Source organism: Sarcophilus harrisii, chromosome 2, assembly GCF_902635505.1.
Source record: "Sarcophilus harrisii chromosome 2, mSarHar1.11, whole genome shotgun sequence".
Taxonomy (NCBI): domain Eukaryota; kingdom Metazoa; phylum Chordata; class Mammalia; order Dasyuromorphia; family Dasyuridae; genus Sarcophilus; species Sarcophilus harrisii.
In genome coordinates this window covers 398,271,094-398,291,748 of record NC_045427.1, presented here as the reverse complement: position 1 = coordinate 398,291,748, position 20,655 = coordinate 398,271,094, and positions in this window count along the sequence as shown.

The window sequence follows — 20,655 nt, the reverse complement described above, 5'->3', positions numbered from 1 at the left end:
CATTCATACAGTCTGTATGTTTTCAATAATATTAGATTTTATTTGTTTAATTGGCTAGTAAGGCAATAAAATTATTATTAGTTAAAAAATGCAAGACCATCCTTAGAAAACAATTAAGTGATTTTTTTCCTTGCTAATATTAGGGTTAACAACTTAGGGAAATACACTATTACATGAGGCTTAAATGGTTCCTTGGATAGTTCCTTTATGAGAGATGGATTATTTTTAGCCTTTGTGGCTTTCCTCTAGTAATATTTTTTTAACCTCTACTTTTTATCCCCAAGAGTTTCTTTGGGAACATCAACATTTGACAAATTTTTTAAGGACCTTAACACCCTTGAAAGCATTCAGGCTCACAAAATAATGGGTAGAAAATATATTTTATTTAACAGAAAAAAGAAGACTCCTACCATGGTCCATAAACATTCAAAACAATTCTCTCCTCTGGCAGATACCACTGCCCAAAAGATTTTACAATAGTATAAAACCTAGAGTTAGAGACATTCTCTCCTCCCCACTCCCCATGCCAGTTGAGGTGAGAACATCTTGAAGTTTCTAGAGAAAGAACCAATTCTTAACTTAGTGGGTATGTTTTTTCCTCAAGATCCACACAGTTCCCATGGGTCCAAACATTCTACAGAACAATTTGGAATTAGTGTGAAAAATTTCTGAACAATAGGCCTCTTTACCTAGCCAGACCACTAAAGGAACTACAATTCAAACAGACTAAAGAAAGAACAAAAAATGTTATTCATCTACAATGCTATACCTAAAATGCATAAATATCTAATTTGTACAAGAATATTTATAGCACCCACTTTTTGTGGTTACAAAAACAAAGAACAAAAAAGAAAGAAACCTTAGAAACTAAGTGTATGTTCATCACGTGAAGAATGGAGAAACAAAATAGGTAAATGGCTTAAATATATAATTTTACTGTGCTATGTGAAATGGGAGGGGGAATGATTTCCAAGAAATAGGGAGAGAATACATAAGAAATGATGCAAAATGAAGTGACCAACTCTAGAACACTTTATACTATAATATTAAAATTATATTTTAAAAATTGAAATACTTACGACCTATGATCAACTAATTGAGCAATCATGATCCCTGAGGACTGATAATGGACACTGCCACCTCTTAAAAGAGAGATAAATAATATGCAGAATAAGAAATGCATTTTTGAACTTGGCCAATATGGTAATATATTTTTTGAATATGTGTATGTGATATAGGGCTTCTATATTCCCTCCTTCTCTCCTTCCATCCTTCCTTCTTTCCTTCCTTCTTTCCTATCTTTTTTATCCTTCCTCTCTTTCTCCTTTCTTCCTCTCATCCTGTCCTGCCATTCTTTCTTTTTATTTCATTTTCTTCTAACTTCCTCTTCCTTCCTCTCACCATTCCTTTCTTCCTCCCTTACTCCATTCCTGTGCTTATTCTTCCCATTTCCTCTCTTTCCATCATCTCTTTCCTTCCTTCCTACATACCCTTCTTCTCTTCCTCCCTTCTTTCCTTCCTATTCTTCCTCCCATCCTGTTCTTCCATGTTTTCTTCCTATTTCATTTCCTTTCAGCTTCCCTTTCCTTCCTCTCAACATTCCTTTCTTCATCCCTTCCTCCACTTCTGTCCTTCTATTCTTCCTCTTTCCTCTTCTTCCATCATCCCCTCTCTCCCCTCTACCTTCTTTCCTTCCTTCTTTCTTTCTTTCCTTCTTACCTTTCTATCCTTTTTATCTCCCTTCCTCCATCCCTTTCTATCCTTCCTTCCTCCCATAGTGTCCTTCAATTCTTTCTTCCTATTCTATTCCTCTCCAACATTGAATTTCTTCCTTCTTTCCTTGTTCCTTCCTTGCTTGCTTGCTTCCTTCTTTCCCTTCTCTTCCTTTTTTCCTTTCTTCTTTTCTTCCCTCCCTTCCTCCCTCCCTCTTTTCCTCCTTTCCTTCCTCTCTCATTTCTTCCTTCCCTCTCTTCCTTCCTCCCTACCTCCCTCCATTCCTTCCTTCTTTCTTTCCTCCTTCCCTTCTTCCTATTTTTCTACTTCCCTTCCTCCCTCCCTCCCTCTTTTCCTCCTTTCTTCCTCTTCCCCTCCCTTTTTTTTTCTTTACCTCCCTTCTTTCCTTCCTTCCTTCCTTCCTTCCACTGTGTTTTTCTTTCTTCCTTTCTCTCTCCCTCTTTCCCTCTCTGAGTGAATAGAGGAAGATATAATAGAAGAAAGGAATGCTTGATAACTTGATAGGTTTTCTTCTCTTCAGGTTATACCTTTGATGTGGACCAGTAACTTCTCTCCCATCCTCTACTATAGTTTCTTGAAGAGGCTGGTTCACTTTCTTCTAGATCAAAATACTTTGGAATATATTTTTCCTCTCATGTTTTCTGGCTGAGGTTGTCTTTCCTTGAATATGGATCTGGTAATGACTTCTCATAGAAGATATATAAGTATCTTTCTAGGTCTTCACACATGAACCTCTTCAACTTCCTATTGGAATATATTTACATATAGTGATTATTCCTACAAGTATAGGACTTTTCAAAGGGCCTATGCTGATTTTCAGGTGTTTCTTCAGGGATTTCTTCAGGGACTAAGTTCAGTCTCTCTATTTAGGTCTGTCAACCACCTCCCCAACCCCTATCCTCCCATATACATATACCTGAAAAGACTAATCCTGCTTTCAGCTAAGCTTAAAAAAACATTTCATTATTTGGTCTATAGAATTCCCAATTTCTTAAATAGCTGAAAGGGACAAGCTCTATGTCATTCAAGCTATTATTAGAATTAATTTCCAATTCAAATCAATTCAATTCATTATTAACTAAGTAAAGTCCTCTGCTAGTCAGTACAAGATAAAACCTAATATAATATATGATCCCTGTCCCCATGGAATTTACAATTTAGTAAGAGAAATATGACATTTACATATGAGATATCATATAACATCCAATAAGTACAGAATGCATGGTAAAACAAAAGAATAAAAAGAATAAAAGAAACTTATTTATTGTAAAGGGCAGGAACTCTAAAGAAATATACTTAAGGCTCAGTATGATTGATTTAATCCTACAAGGTGTTAACTCAGTGGAATTGATGAGGCAATGGTTATCTAGTTTACATATACTTAGTACTTATCATGGTGATGTAATAGTTCTACAATTGATGTAATTGTAATAGGGTATTTAAACTGAGGACAAAGTCAGCCACAGACATTCCATCTTTCATCAGCCTTTTATGGTGGCTCTCATGCCTCCTGCACTTTGAGAGAGAAGACTTGAGCAGCCTCCTGGTGGCTCTCCTGCCTCCTGCATTCTCCACTGAAACCAAGGACCATCTGAAGGGCCTCCAGAAAGCTAGCCAAGCCCCATGTCAAGGAGACAGACTAAGGAGATAATAAAGATTTGGACTTTATTCCTGACTATTCTCTTGGTGATTATTCTGCTGAAACCAAGGGTAGTCCCTAGACCTCCAGAAAGCTAACCAATTTATCCCTAATAACCATTGATTACTATAACAAGCTGTATCCTAGTATATCTTCTATTTATAAGTGTGATCTTTATCATAACAGTAAAAATTGTTTTCCTTAACATTGTTATGTAAAGAGTGTGATGATTATTAATCCTCTTTATATAGAGAGGAAAACTGAGTGTTCCACTAGAAATAAAGAACATATTTTCTATTTACCCCAGTATATCCCAACAGCTTAACATTGTGTCTAACTACTTTTACTGCATTCATACCCTCTGTCCTCATTTTAAATTAATTAAATGATGTGTATATTTAGACAAAGCCATACTTGAGTCAACTTGTAATTGTAGATCTTTAGGGAGCCATTGTATTTGAACATCTGGACTCAACACATGTTTTTTTTTTTGTTTGTTTTTGTTTTTGTTTTTTTAATAAATCATTATTTTTGAAAATGAAAGGAAAGTCAGTGATACAAAGATATATTAGAGTTGGTGGGATGACTTTGCATTCTGAGTGTGGCTATTATGGCAAACATTGTGATGGAAAGGTTGTGAGTGTATTATATAAGGTGAGTGATAATTTCTTGTAATTTGGTTTCTCCTCAGTTTAAGTAATTAAATATAATGACTGTTATTTGAACATAAATAAGAGCAAATTAATTTCTATGCCAATCAATCTAGTTTATAAGCTCGTAATTTCTAGAAGAAAATAATGATTTTATATACACAAAGCCAAAAGATTCTTTTGATTTATGTAAAATACTCAAGAATTTCAAATCATCTATGTGTGTAGAAAGCTACAGTAAATGCTAGTACAATGTTTCTGTTAACAGCAATTAGTAAATTTTGCATTCATTAAATAACTTCCTGGTGTTTGGGCTATTTTCCTTTGTACTTAAAAGAGAATATTGATCTTAATTTTCCTTTGTAGGAATTGAATTAGCCTCTTTATTGGAACCCTATAGTTTTTATTTACAATATACATATCTGACAGTAGGACCTAATTAATTGGAATCTGTCACCATCTCAGAGCAACCTTAAAGCCAGGAATATGTGCCTGTGCAGATTAAAAGAAAACACAGTGAGCTAATTTGAACAGAACTTTTCTAAAATGTCAGGAACCCTTTAATCTGAAAAAGAAAGTTCATGTAAGAAAAAAAAAACTCTTTAGTCTCTGGTTGACTTTTCATGTGCTACAAAACTATCAACTTAACCTTTCTACACCCACATTCAAGTATACCTCTCTATTATTTATATTTCTTTGCCCTGTGAAATTTTAAATGAAATATTAAAATTAGAATGTTTGACTCCCCTGCACACATACCAAGAAATGTACAAGAATATTCATACACATATATACATACATATATCTATTCACAAAACTGTGATTGTTGGTGAATAAATGTATTGCTGTACATATAAACACATAGTCCATATGCCCATAATTATTTTAAGTAATATTTGTATTCTTGAAAAATTTTCAAATTCACAGAAAGAAAAGATTTTCAAATGCTCTAGGGAAGCCCTTTAAAAAGAGGTTTGCTGTCTATGTCCCCATATATATCTGTATTTTCATATAAATATGTGTACAAAAAATATGAAAAGTGTATGACATTCAATAAAGAATTAAAGACATGTATTTTATTTATATGCCTATGAATAACTCAAATGATTATAATATGATGATATAGAATTGCATATGTACTTATTTCATCTAAAATATTAAAATAAAATTGATGATACTTCAATACTCTTTTTGGCAATCAGTTCTTCCCATATGGTTCAACATGACTAAACTAAAAATCCATTTCAACCCAAGGAATGATCCCCATGGGTAAACTGATTAGTAATAGTGGAATAGCATAGGGATATACTCCCAGAGAAAGCAAGAGATTTCAAGATCCATATAAAGATCTAACCATTAAACTATTCTTAGATGGGACCCATAGTCCAGAAATTACCTAGAATTTTCTCATTATTTATTGTTTTCTTGTTTAAATAGCAATATTTATATCTTGCTAGTACTATTCAAGCTTCAAAATTACTATTAATATACAGACAGATTTTGGATTTTTATTGTGGTTGCTTTCAAGCTCTTGTAGAGGGAATTTCCACGTGACCTTCATAAAAGTACTGCTGGGATATATCAAAGTGGTAAAAAGATAAGTTCTTATAAAAATATGAAAGTCTGACTAAAGCAATTGTTATATGAATGTGGAAGTAAAAATATATTTAAGAAATTTATTCCAAAATTTGGTCATTACATTTAACACAGAAAAAGTGCCAGAAGCTAATCCTAGTGAAAAACAGATTATAATGGTAATTGTTAAATGTCCTCAAAGAAATTATCATTAACCTTTTTTCCTGTAAAAAGCATCATATATGTTAATTTGCAACATTCCCCATAAAGAGTAAATAAATATCATTCAGAATGCCTATTGAATATGACAATCATTTCATGGATAACAACAGTCAACTAACAAGTCTCAACTTCACAATGTTCAAAAGGATCCTCCACAATTTAAGATTTCTTGAGAATAGATGATAACTAAAAGAAAATTTTGGAGTAAGCAACTTGAGGGCAAGATATATCTATCAATATATTTTATGTTATTTAAGAGTAATCACTGCAAACATAACACTGATGAGCACAGGCTTCATGATCATCCATATACGTTAATATAGTATGTATGCCTATTTTCTAAGACCCTATGGAAGAATCATTGTTTGTCCTTAATTTTGAACTTACATATGAGACTTCCAAACTTGTATCATATCTGTAGGAAAATATAGAGAGGGGAAATTGTGACAATAAAAGAGAAATTAAATATAAAATAACATTTAATTATAATAATTATATAATTATAATATAACAATAATTATTAATAAGTAAAGCCTAAATATTAAACCTCTACAATATATCCAAAAATTGGAAATTATTTTTTTCTCATGGCATCTAACAGCAACATTAATCTATGCCATAGTTAATATTATTTTGGTTTTTGGAACATGAAGTGGTAGAATAAAGAGGAAAAGGAGGGTTGTGGATGAACACTGATAAACATTTAACTAATTTGAAAAGAAGTCTTTATTTAAGGACTTATTCACCATTGTCCTAGCATTCTGACCTTGGTAGGAAAATAAATAAATAACAAGAATGAATGAATAAATAAAAAAGTCCAGAATGATGAAGTTAAATCTAATGAAGTTTTAAACATTTCAATATATCTTTAGAGCTATTAAACTTTTAAACATTTCAGTAAATCTTTAAATATTTGTTTCTCTCCTTTGTAGACAACTGAATTAATCCAGCAAGATGCAGTATTTGTAGGCTAGAGTTTCATTTTAAATGATAATGTAAAAACTGAAGTTCATGTCTGTGAAATGTTATTATCATCAAGTGTGCTAATCATTTCTGTCAAAGAAGGGTCCCTGTTAATCCAGTCTCTTCCATATTTAAAGACAAAAATTCTGTTATAAACTTTATAATCTTCCCAGTTTGATTCAGTAATTTTTATGACTTGAAGAGTTTCAAAGAGTATCCATTCACATATTTTATTTCTATCTTTCTCAATCTTTAAAAGCTCTAAAAGAATTTTGTTGGGTTATTGGGTTTTTTTTGGGGGGGAGGAGAGGGAGGAGTCCAAAACAAAACTCTGTAACACAAGCAAACCAAACCATGTTGATTCAATGGAGGTTTTTAAAATGGCACAAAAGCTACCCAAGGAGTTAAACTTTCTATAACTGAAATTGAAAAATGAAATAAGCTAAATATAGGGAGAAAAAAAGAATCACATAGCTATCAATGAATTAAGGATCCTTGCTTGCAATTTTTTCTGTTTTCACAATACTTCACTGCAGGATTTGATAGTTAAACATGTTCCCTGCTAGAAATTACTTTCATCATTTGTCTATATAATTTATTGTCTGTCAGTGTTATATCCAAAAGCCTATTCAGTATCATTCTCATGTCTTTAGATTGTTATCATTTAAATATTTGGTGTGAAATAATTATATCAGAGGAATAGACCAGAAAAAATGTATTTATGCATGAATATATATACACATGTGTGTGTGTGTGTGTGTGTGTGTGTGTGTGTGTGAATATGAAAAAAATGGCACTGAGCACATTACTATTGTGGACAGGAAGAGATTTATTTCTAAGTTGAACTAAGTTCATTTAAGTTAAAAGAAGGGATGAACACCAGGAATGGCTCCAGCATTAGTTCAGGATAGCTATTTGCACTCTTATCCCAAAAAACAATTTGAGCCTACTTTTTTAAAGATCAAGAAAGTGAAATATTAATACCTGAACATTAAGCATATGAGTGGCTTAAACTGCAACAGCTGCTTCTGTCAAAACTCAGTAAAGCACAATTTTACAAACCTGTTGCCAATTTCTCTCCTGTTCTTTCAGGTCATGCAGATAATACATTCTAAATATGTTTGTTGGAAGGCTGGTTATCCAGCAAAGTCAGTAATATCGTGTGACCTCAGTAATGAGCTAACCTGATAAAGAGTTATTGAAATGTAAAGATTTCTTTGGAACTGAAAAAGCGAAGTTAATCATGTAGTAAAATAACTCAGATCTCAAAGGTGCATTTCGGAATATGAACCTGACAACATGTAGCTTTTCTCTTCCAAAAATATCCCACATTGCTCACATTGATCACTCATCCCTATGTCCATAATAACTAGCACATAAAGTAGATGAACATCACCTATGCTCTTGAAGCAGGTGCATTACCGCCATGCAGGGATGAATTTCCCAAACTAAGCCAAGTTAAGTATGGTGTCACTGGAGCCCCCAAACTGTAAAAGTTAAAACCCACTACTGAGCACTGTTCCTAATACAGTGGCCAGTGAATGATTATAGCTTATTAAAATAATGGTAAATTATTCTATACATTCTGAATAGAAACACATCAAGACATGCATTTCAGGTCACAGTTTGAGATCAAGTTGCCAGCTGTGAACTCTAAGCTTATGTAAATGCAAATACTCACGGATGCTTTCTGCTTAGGAAAGATTTAGTAGGTGTTTAATTTAATTGCAAGTTTTCTTATAAAATTACTTATTTGCAGGTAGACTAAGATGAAGATAAATGTACACAGCACTTCTACATGAGGCAGGCATTACATTAAAAAGTAATTATTGTTAAAGGGCGTTCGCCTATAATGATGTCACAAATGGATAAATCTTAACTGCGTCTTACCTGTCGTGGCAGAGTCTGTCTTGATAGTGTTTGGTCTGCTTGTAAAAGCTGCAAAATCTTTATCAATCAGAAAACAAGGGGGGGTGTTTGAACTTCCAATTCTGAGCAGAGCTGAAGAGCTCTATGGTTAAGTAATAGATTGCCTCCTCAAAGTAGCTCTGACCATGGTATTAATAGGGAATAGTTACAATCTCTGCTGGAAAGCTTGCTGATGCAGCTCCTTCTCCCTCCTGCCTTTGCAAAGAGACCTAATGTATGAATGAGCCAGAAAGCATCCTTCTCTCCCTCTCTTGCGTGCTCTCACTCCCTCTTTATCTCTGTCTCTTGCCTCTTCTCTCTCTCTCTCTCTCTCTCTCTCTCTCTCTCTCTCTCTTCTGAGAGTTATCATTCGGCTTATCCTGCACACAGTGGAAGAGGACCGGCTGGCAGGCAACCGTGCAGTTCTCCCACCCCCCACCCCCCTGCTGAGCCACATGAATGTGTTGTGAATAAAGACAAAGCCCCGAACCAGTGCACCACATCATTCCCTAGAAAAGAACTGCAAGGATATGCTGTGCTGCTCCTCTGCAGACAAGCAGGGAGACAAGGAGACAGACTTACCTACCTTGCTCTGCTTACGACAGACCTGTACCCATAAGTTTGCTTCAGAACTATTTCTTTCTCCAACAGAGTACTATGTTTTGATATGTTTTGTTTTTGCCCTGTAAGTAGTTCTATAATCACCTCTTCAAACACCTAGAACAAAAAAGTTCTTTTGTTGTTGTTTTGTTTCATTAACTTTCAATTTAAAGAAAACAGTTCTTCTCCTTCAGCCTGTTGCCAAATGCACCTGTCTGGTCTGTCATTACAAAAGATTGTACTCTGTTAGTCCCCACCACCACCACCACCAAATCAGAGGGCACTTATAGAATGGAAAAAAGCCAGTCTCAAAGTTATAAGATCTGATTTCCAGGACCCTAGGCTCCACCCTTTACTAGGTGTATAACCTTAGATAAATTACTTCCCCTACTCTGGGTCTCAGCTTCCCTCTCTGTAAAACCCCGAGGATAAGCTATAAGATTTAAATTCTCCTTCAATTAGTTCTAATAGTCAATGGATTTGTAGGTTTTTTTTCTATTTCTTTTCTTGTGTTTTTTTTTGGTTTGTTTGTTTGTTTTTATATATGTTTACCATGTTCCTTTTCTCTGGTCTAAGGAAGTCACCTGACACCACAGGTTGAAGGCAAAAGTACCATACAGGTAGACAGAGGAGAGTGAGTTTCAACCCTAAATGAAGTTGATGAAACCTGCAGACTAGCAGCTCAGCATCAGAGGAGAGAAACATAGCATACAAAGATCTAATATAGCTCCCCATTGTAACTGGTTCACAGTTCTGATGACACAATTTGATCTTGATCTTCCTCATAAAGCAACCCAAACTAAGCTGTCCCCAAATATACCTCTGGCTGCAGGCCAACTTCTACTGATAATCACCGCCAGGTGCTTGCCAGCAGGTTGTTACTGAAAATCAATGCAAAATGAAGGCAAATGTCCCTGGTAGAACTGAACCTAAGGGAACCTTGCCTACATTGGCAGATTTTAGAGAAGCACAATTTGCCCAGTTGGTTGTCCTTGAGTGACTCTAAGCAGCCTAATAAGAAGAGAAGCCTAAATCCTAAATCCTATAAGTCAGATAATGCTATTAGAAATATAAGTAAATGAAGATCACATTTGGGAAATTTGAGATAATAGGTGAAAGTGTGTGTGTGTGTGTGTGTGTGTGTGTGTGTGTGTGTGTGTCAATGTAGCCAAGATTAGTTTTGTTTAGTTTTGTTTTGTCCTTTGTCCTGTCATCAATAATAGACTATTTCTATTCTGGGTCACCTCCTACCTGTCAAAATATTTATTCTTTCCTCTTCTTGGCCCCAAAATGGCTATATTCTAGGTTGTCTTTTCTTTCTTGCCCATTCTCTCCTTTCACAAGTATAATCAATCCCTACTTTCACAGAATCACCAAAATAGATTTGAGAGTTACCAGGGATTTCATTGGATGTCCAGGTCAACCCATATATGAAAGACTAAACGCCAATTCTCTGCAATTGACTTCCGAATCTTCATATGCATCCCAAATTCTCTTCTGAGTACTAAATCTAAAGTTCCAGCTACCCATAAGATAGTGCTCCCGTGTCCCAACATCTCAAAACATCCTCCAGATGTGACTCATTCTCTTTCCTCCTAAACTAATTATTCTTTTGAATTTTTCCTGTTTCTGTTTGTGTCTCTGTCTCTATTTCCATTTACCTCTCTCTTTCTCTCTCTCTTACCCCCACTTACTTGATTGCTTATAACCTGGAAGTTATCTCTGTTTCCTTTGTCTTTTTTACCTGTCATATCGACAAGGACTTCTTTCTCCTCAAAAAATCTCTCCTCAAAAATCTCTTCTTTGTAAACTTTTATCTCTTTTATCACTGCTACCATCAAGCTATTGCTACCATTAACTTCAACTACTAAAATGGCATCTTATCCTCATCATTCTACTCTCAATAAATTCTTTACATTCTTATCAGATTATGTGTGTGTGTGTGTGTGTGTGTGTGTGTGTGTGTGTGTATGTATATATTTGCTGAGGCAATTGGGATCAAAGTGACTTGTCCAGGGTCACACAGTTAGGAAATATTAAATATCTGAGGTTGGATTTGAATTCAGGTCCTCCTGACTTCAGGGTGGTGCTCTATCCACTGTGCCATCTAACTACCCCCAAATAATTTTTTTTATACATAGATCTGGTCTTGTCATTTTCTCTGCTCAAAGATATCCACTGTCTTTCTATTATCTACTGAATGAAGTACAAATTTCTTTGTATTCAATAACTTCTATCTGGTATCACCCTACTGCATATTGCATCCATTCTAGCCAAACTAGAATTCTTATTCTCTGGTCTCTGAAATCAATCTTTATGTTTGCCTCTCTGTGCTTATTCAGTTTATTTTCTGTGCTTTGTATTTCTGCCTTCCTTTTCTCTGCCTCTGATTCACCTATCTCTGTCTCTTTCTTTCTTCCTGTCTTGTCTCTGTTTGTCTCTGTCCATCTGTCTGTCTGTCTTCTCTCTTTTTATCTTTCTCTGTGTTTGTCTCTCTCTTTGTGTCTCTCTTTGACTCTGTCACTATGATTTTCCATCTGTCTGTCTGTCTCCCTATTTCTATCTCCCTGTTTCTATCTGAATTTCTCTATCTCTCTCAGCATCTCTGATTGTGTCTCTGTCTTTCTATCACTCTGTGTCTCTCTGTGTATGTCTCTTTTTCTCATTCCTTCCCTTTTGAATTCTACCTAATTTCTCTTTTCTAATGTCCAATTAAAATCTTATCAACACTAGGAATATTCCACTGTTTCTCCTAACAGTAATAATCTTTCTTCACATTCATATCTCACATAACACTTTTTCTTTTTTTTTTCTCCTGGACTTCTGGACTTCCTTCTATCAATGTAGATCAATAACAGCTCAGCAATTTATAATCTTAGAGAACTTAAAGTGACTTGCTCAGAGTCACATTGATAATATTTGTCAGATTATGTGTCAACCTTAATTTTCTTGACTCCCAGGCCAGGTATTTATCTACTATACCACACTGCTCTGATATACATACATACAAGTATGTGTGTGTGTGTGTGTGTGTGTGTGTGTGTATGTTACATACTTAACCATACAGTCTTTTGTATTGTATACAATTCAGTTCAGTTAAATAAAAGTATATACTCGTTATTTATTAAAAATCATTTGTATTTGTGTTGTGCATCTCCTTTATGATCTAGGATAGTATTCTACAGGAATAGGAGGGGTTTAAATTATTTTTAAATATTCAAATTGAATTGCACTGATGAATGTTTCACATCCTATGAGAAGTACCATTGGATTTATCAAAAAGACAAAAGACCTGGCATCAAATCACAAATTTTTCCCTGCTGTGCATCTTTGAGCAATTACTTACCTTTTCTATATCTCAGTTTCTTCATCTGTAAAATGAGAGGATTAGATTGGAATGACCTCACAGGTACCCTCCAGGTCTAGCTTTATGATTCAATTAAAGTAATATTCATCCACTGATCATCCTGGAATGAACAAATTAATTAATACAATAGCACTTTGTAAACCATGTGGCATTTTACAAATATGTGAAATTCTAAATGAGAAAAATTTTAAATTGTTTATTACAAATGCTTGATATTCAAGTAGAAAAGTAAGACATACCCTCTAGAAACACATTCTAATACAATGGGGGAAAACAAACAAACAAAAAAAACAAAAACAAAAACAAAACAAAAAAAAAACAAAAATGGGGGAGAAAGGATGTCAAATGAAGAAAATTAAGTTTAGGAAGTCATAAAGATGGCAGTTAAAGCAATAGAAAATGGGAATACTTGTTCCAGAGGCAATAGTAGTTATTTTAATTCACAATTCTCAAACCTCAGATAGGAAAAGGGAATGGGGAAGGGTGATCATTGTAGTAGAGAAAAAAACTTAGTGGAGATGATGCTATATAATCTCAAGGAATGTTAAATTGAATGCTAGTATAATGGAATTTATCTTTTAACTTCTTGAATTTTATTAAGTAGATGATCTAAACATGCCTTATGCCCTGCTCTCTTTTCCTTCACTGGATGTCCAGATGTCAATATATTATCATTAGCAATGCATGTACCATATCTCTGAAATGCCCTCCCTTCATTTGCTTTACAGTATATAATATCCTTTTAGAATAGTCTAAACCAAACCTCAATGTGGGTCTAATATAAAGTTGGAATATCTGTTTCAATGCCACAGGCTATGCAAGAAATTAAAGAGAGATATTTACTCTTCTCTTATGACAATTTTTTTTTTAGATTTTGATTGAGTAAATTTTTTATATAAAATGCCATATCCTTCAGTTCCATGTAAAAGTTTCTCATTTTTCTGAATAAACTTGCCATATGTGTATTTGTATTTAGAGTATCCTAAAAATCTTATTTCAGCTTTAAGTTTTAATAGTTTTATGTTGCATTTAAATTTTGGGGACACCTGGTATAATCTGCCAAAGCCAGCAGTATGTAGGAAACATGAAAACTAATGCAAATACTATATAACAACTTGAGTATATTTATTTCAGATGTCCTTACTGTGGAACCTAATTATATGAAATAATATTCTTGTTTTTAATTTCTAAGTAATGTAAGGCTGTCCTACAGGTCTTTCCCAGTGCTTCTACACTCAGAACTGCTCCACTAGTCAAATTAGTAAATGATGACCCATAAACAGACAATTAGGACAACAGAACAGACTAATAAGTGAACATTAGTCATGCCTACTGAATAGGGCAATCCCAGCTCGAAATAATGTTTAGCAAATTAATTCTTAATACTGTACAGGGAAAACCCATTAAATCACTGACATTGTGTTTTCAAGCAGCACATAATGCCTACTTATAAAAATGATATTTATAATAATACCCTGGTGATTTTTTTTGTTTGAAGATTATATTAGATAAATGTTGAGAAATATATATATATATTTGGCAGGAAGGAAAATTGAGGGAAAAGAAAAGAGTGAAAACTGGTATTAATAAAATTAGTGGATGATGTTGAAACTAAAAATATATCTTTAAGATCTATTCCAAGTCCCTCAATTTACATAGAGAACTCTGGGAACCAGAGAGCTAAAATAACTAAGGTCACATAGGAAGTTTCTGAAATTATAAAGATTAGAACCCAGATCTGCAGATTCGTATTCCACTATTCTTTAAAAATTTTGCATTGCTTTGTGTCAATTCATACATCTTGACAGAAAGTATGTGGGTGTTTTTTATTAGCATAAGAACTACCCATGCATTAAGCTAGTGTTAATTAGCTCAGAGTGAATTCTCTTTTCTCCATTTCATTACAACCCATGGCAAGCCATTTTTACTTTTTATAATTTTTAGTTATAGAAAGTGTTTCCTCATATAGAACCAAAATTTGTTTCTTATTATAATTTCTACCTTTATACTCTCTCCTCCATTTCATTTCCCAGACCCCAGAATTAAATAAATTTAATCTCTCTACTTTTGAACAGTCTTTGAAGGATGTTCAGCTCATTAGAAGTATCCTATGAATAGTAAATATAACTATAATACTGGGAAAATACACGAATATCATAATTATATTTAAAATACACTAACAACTTCTGTGTACATTATTTTTAATCACAAGAATTATAATTTTAGTTTGAAAATGAATTCCATTACTGTGATCCTCATCAATTTATATAAACATTCCTTTATTTTAATACGTAATTAATCAATAATATGGTTGTACAAATCAATTCAGTATTAGGACCTTTGTGGAAGGTGATATGATACAGTGGAAATCTCTATTGCTTTAGATTCATGAATTTAAATCCCATTACTGTTATTTACCAATTGACCTCATGAAAGTCAGTTTGGACCTCAGAGTCTTATTTTCTCATTTATAAATGATTAGTATTAGATTAGACAAACATCTACATTTCTTTCTTTGGATCCAAATCTACGGCCCTATGTAAACAATTGCATCATTGGCTCGTCTCACCAATTTTTTGTCCATTTGGTCAGATTGTCTATAGTGCTGGAGGACCCTTTAATTAAGAGAGTCTATATATTGTTATTCTTGCTATATACATTTTTATGGGTTCATGGCTTTAAGCTTCACTTAAAGCTGCGCTCATGTGAGATACTGATAAAATTGCTTAGCATGCCATGTGTGATTTCATTATAATAAACCAACATCAACCACTACTAATGCCTTTCCTTTAGTTAGTTTGTTTGTTTTTAATTTTATTCTTTGTTTGATGACATATTGACAAACTCTATTAACTTCGCAAAGGAAAGGCTTATTTTGACATAAGACTTCCTAATTTACTATCTTATGTGGCTAAATTTCGGACAAGATCATCTTTAAACCCTCTATTGTTTGGAAAAACCTTTAGTTTTTTCAGGTTTTCTTCATAAATATAAAACAAATGTGCAGACTGTTGGTCATTCCTTGATGCATTCCACTTTAGTATGAAAATCAAATAGAAACGAAGTACTGAGCATATTCTTGGGCTTTATATTAACTTAGAAAACAACATATTAACATTATCTATGTTCTATTGTAATTTATTTTGTTAAATGTTTCCCAATTAAATTTTATTCAGTTTCAGGAGGCATTCAGAAGTACTGCTGGCAACAATGTAGTAGCTTGGAAGGGACTATAATATGGTTCTACCCTATCTTTCCAAACTGACTGGAAATTATTTACTTCATATACTCTATGTTGAGATATTTGTGGCTAGATGCAAAAATCCCATATCTGGCCTTTATATTCCTGGATCGCTCACATTCTTCATTTATAGTTTTTAGAATTTCTAGTTTCCTGCAAAACCCAAGTTAGATGTCAACTAAAAGAAGCTTTTCTTCACACCTCCATCAACTCCTTTCCCATAATTGGCAACTCTCTTTACATCTTGAATAACTTTGTATCTACTTTGTAGTTATTTGTCTGTGTACATGCTATTTTCCCCCAATGAAATATAAATTTCTTGTGAGGAAAAGCTGTTTTACTTTATTTCCTTTGAATCCCCAGCTGCTAACATAAAGACAGTCACATACTTGGCACTCACACCAATGTTTTTGAATGATTTAATTGCATTCTTGCATATATATTTCCACAATTCAGTCATCATTATATAAAAGCTCATAGATATATCTCTAGGATTTAATATGTGCCCAGTTGGTTGAACCTATGCAGTTTCCCAAAATCTCAACGTTTTTATTTGATAACAATTTATTCTTGCCTTGTTACATTCTCAAATGTTTCTAATTAATAAGAAATAAAAAACCCTTTATTACTATTTTTATGTGTTTTATTTGGTTGCTAAAGAGTTGAATGAAAAGAGTTGTATGGTATAATATCAATTATAAGATGATATAACATCACATATATTGTTATGCTGATGTTATATGATTTTAAAATCATAATGTACTTTATATAATATACTAACATTCTTACTGCTTTTAGAAAATAATTAAGCAAAGATTATGTCTTATCTATTATTATGATTTCTTCCAGAATGTAGCATAGTGGGCTGCATGTAGTTAAGGCTTAATAAACATATATCAAATAATTATTGAATAAATAGCTCATGAGATTAATTGATATGCCTGATATAAAACTGAATTTAGAATCAGGAAGACCAGTGTTTAAATTCTTCCTCTGCTATTTGTATTATATGATAATTCTTGGGTAACTAAATTCTCAAGACCTTAGTAATCTCATTTTTAAAATGATAGCATTGTATTTGATGACCTCTAATGTTCCTTCCAGTTTTGGATCTGTGGCCCCAGGATAATGTAGTAACCTGATTTTAACGACAAATTCTGTTTCTTCTTGCAACTGAATAAAAAGCAACTATATTCCTGGGATAGGGAAGTAAGTTAAATTTACATTAACATTCTAGAAGCATGTAGGTGTTAATTGTAGTACTGGCATTCTTGACTGACTGGTCAAGAAGAATAGAAAGCAAGATCTTGCCAGAAATGGAAAGTATGAAAAGCTGGCATAACTAAGGATGACTATGGTTTTTTAATTTCATTGTAAACCTTGATTTTCTAGAATCCATATAACCCAAATCTTCAGTTAACTGTGATATGTCGTTTGTATTTAGCTTTTAATAGAAAGAGGCAAATTACTTTTTTTCTTTTTTTTTAAGTCAGAAGATTTATTTTTTAATGATTTTCAGGTCATGTTCTGAAGACATTACAAATTCCAACCCTGTCTCTTGTTCTTTCTTTATCTTCAGCAAAGGTTTAAACCATTTCTCCCCCTCCCCCATTTTTCTTCCTTCCTTTTTCCTTCTTTTCTCCCTCCCTCCCTTATTTTTTTTCCCTTCCTCTCTCCTTCCCTTGCTTCCTTTTTTTTTTTTAAGTTAAGTTACTTGCCCTGGGTCACACAGCTAGGAAGTGGTAAGTGTCTGAAATCATAGTTTAACTCAGCTCCTACTGATTTCAAGGCTGGTGCTCTATCCACTGCGCCACCTAGCTGCCCCTCTTTTTCCTTTTAATTGTGTACTCTTGTGCCAGTCTGGTGAAGACTATGAACTCCTAGTAAGAAAATGTTTAAAATATAGGAAAGAAAATATAATTTTAAAGAAAATAAAGTATATTGGAATAACTATTAAATTATATATTTGAAAACATATTCATAGACTTCAATTTATAAACCAATGATCAATCTCTTTTACAATGGCAATATGGTCAAAAATGATGACTTAGAAATAATAAAAATTCTGTCATTATCAAATATCTAATTACACAAATCAAATGACATATTTATACTTTAAAGTATATAAATTCATTTTGTCTACCTACCTATTTATTTGCTTTTTTAAATTTATTTATGACAGTTATCCATTTGCTTACTGTTTGAGGAAATGATGCAACCACTTCTTATTTTGATATCAATACTTTTTAGCATGGAAGTTATAATTTCTTCTGTTTTTCTGCCAAAGACCAATACACCAGTCCTTAGATTGTCAAGTGACCCTCCATTCATGATGACTCACCCTATTTGTACTGGACTTAATGCAAACATACCTGGCTTGCATTTACTCTTATGTAGCAGAGGATTTCTTAATTCAAGCAACCTAGCAGTCTCCTAGTTCTAACAGCAGGAAATACAGGATTTTACTATCATGCACAGGTGAATGTATTTTTAAGTATATGGCTCTTTAATATAAAAGATTAGATGGAGATCATGTCTTCCCAATTTTCAATTGATTCTCAATTCAATTAACTAGAATTCATGTTATTTAAGCAGTCTGGTAATTCAAGGTTTTCCTTTCTGTTCATGATTCTTCTTAATGTTATGTCTATTCTTGACTTGTGGGAAATAATATTTTTAAAAATCTAAAAAGAAATTAATTAATAATTGGAGAAATTTGCTTCTTGATTCAAATCATCTTAATGACAACCAAAAGAAAGCAATTACTGACAAATATTGAATAATAGTCATATCTAGAAATAGATAAGTATATAAAGATACACACAAAAAATCAAAATCTGTAGATAGTATGTGTATGTGTGTTTATAGAAAGTCAGACAGAGAGAGAAAAAGAGACAGAGACACAGAGAGACAGAGAGAGAGAGAGAAGGAGGGAGAGAAAGATCTATCTAATCTATCTATCTATCTAATCTATCTATCTATCAATACAGTAATGGCTCTGAAGTCAGGAAGTTTTTTGTTTCTTCTTTGTGAATTCAAATCTGGCCTCAGACACTTAATAACTGTTGACCTGGGAAAGTCATTTAACTCAGTTTGCCTCCATTTCCTCATCTGTAAAATGAACCAGAGAAGGAAATGACAAACTACCCTAGCAAATTTGCAAAAACAACAACAACAAAAACAAATTGGTCATGAAAACTCAGACATGATTGAAAAATTATTAAACATTATATACTATATATAATATATAAACAATATTTTATGTATCTATGCATATACATGGATGTTTGCATATAGGGACACATATATATGCATGTTATATATATACATATATATATATACAGATAGTTGTGTGTATATATATGTTTTAATCATAAGTCAAGTCATAATCTTTCCATTTGAGACTACCATTTAACTACCAGTTTCCATTACATCTATGCACTGAACTAGGAGTGCAACAGATTCCAAATTTTATAACCCAATGAAGCGCTTTTGTACATTGACAATTAGAAATGAAACTTGTCAGTTTTGAAAAATAGTTCAATGAAACTGTAGTCACTAATTTATTCAGATTTCAAAGAAATTTAAGCTTTTTCGTTTACATATACCACCAAATATGAAGCTAAATATACTGGAATGAATTCTCCATGCCTTTTTCTGAATGGTTGCATCTATTTACTAATTCATTAAAGAAAAAAAAATTCTGTATAGATTAATTGCTGATTCTATTAGTTCTCCACCTTCATCTCCTTTAGCTGCCCCTTGGATCAGACAAGACTTTGTATATTTATTTTCATAACTGCATAGTGCATTTTCCCAAATTTCATGCTTCCTTTCTCTACTGGCTCTATTTCAGTGATGATTGAGAAGCAAAAGTACTAACAAAAAGAAAATAAATAAATATTCATTAGTTAAAATATGTCTTTGGCTCTTCTGTTCCCTTTATTTTCTTTATCTTTCTGAGTAATAACAATAAAAATAAACATTTACAGATTCTTTAAGTTTCACAAAAGGCTTTATTGTTATAAGAACCCTGGGAAGACTGTGTTTATTATTATTGTCAGTCATTTTATAAATAACATTCTGGGGTAGATAAGGTAATGCAGCTAGTAAATATCTGAGGTCAAATTGAATTCAAGTCTCCCTAATTCTAGATCTAGGGCCCTATCCACTAGATCACCTCTCTAATTGGGAGGAAAAATGATTCTCTTACACACCAAACAGGTACTAAGTTACTTTCTTTTTAAGTATAAGTAACTTGTTAAAGTCATTTACATTTTCACTGTCAATGTAGATTGAGATAAACTACATCAAATGAAGAAGCTTATGCTCTTCCTGAAGTATAATATTTCCCCTTTTACCATTTAAAATTGTACTTTGAGATGACCACAAGGAAGCCAGACAAACATTTTTGAAATTATGTTAGCAATAATTTCCCCCAAATCATTAAAAACACTAAGTAATCCACAAATAACATTATCAAGGATCTATGTCAAACCCCTTTCATAATCATTTCCATTTCTTCATGATAGTTCTTTCATTAGTCATAGAGAAGAAATCTGTTTTTCATTATTACAAAAAAAAAAAAAGACAAAGCTAGAAAAACAAAAAGAAACAAGAACAATAAAATATTTGTTGCAATTTTGATCTACCCTGAAGAATGCAGATTAATATATTGGAAAGTGCATTAATTTTGGAATGAAAACATCGGGGTTGAAAATCTTTTAGGTGTTTCCTACCTATTTCACTTTGTAAA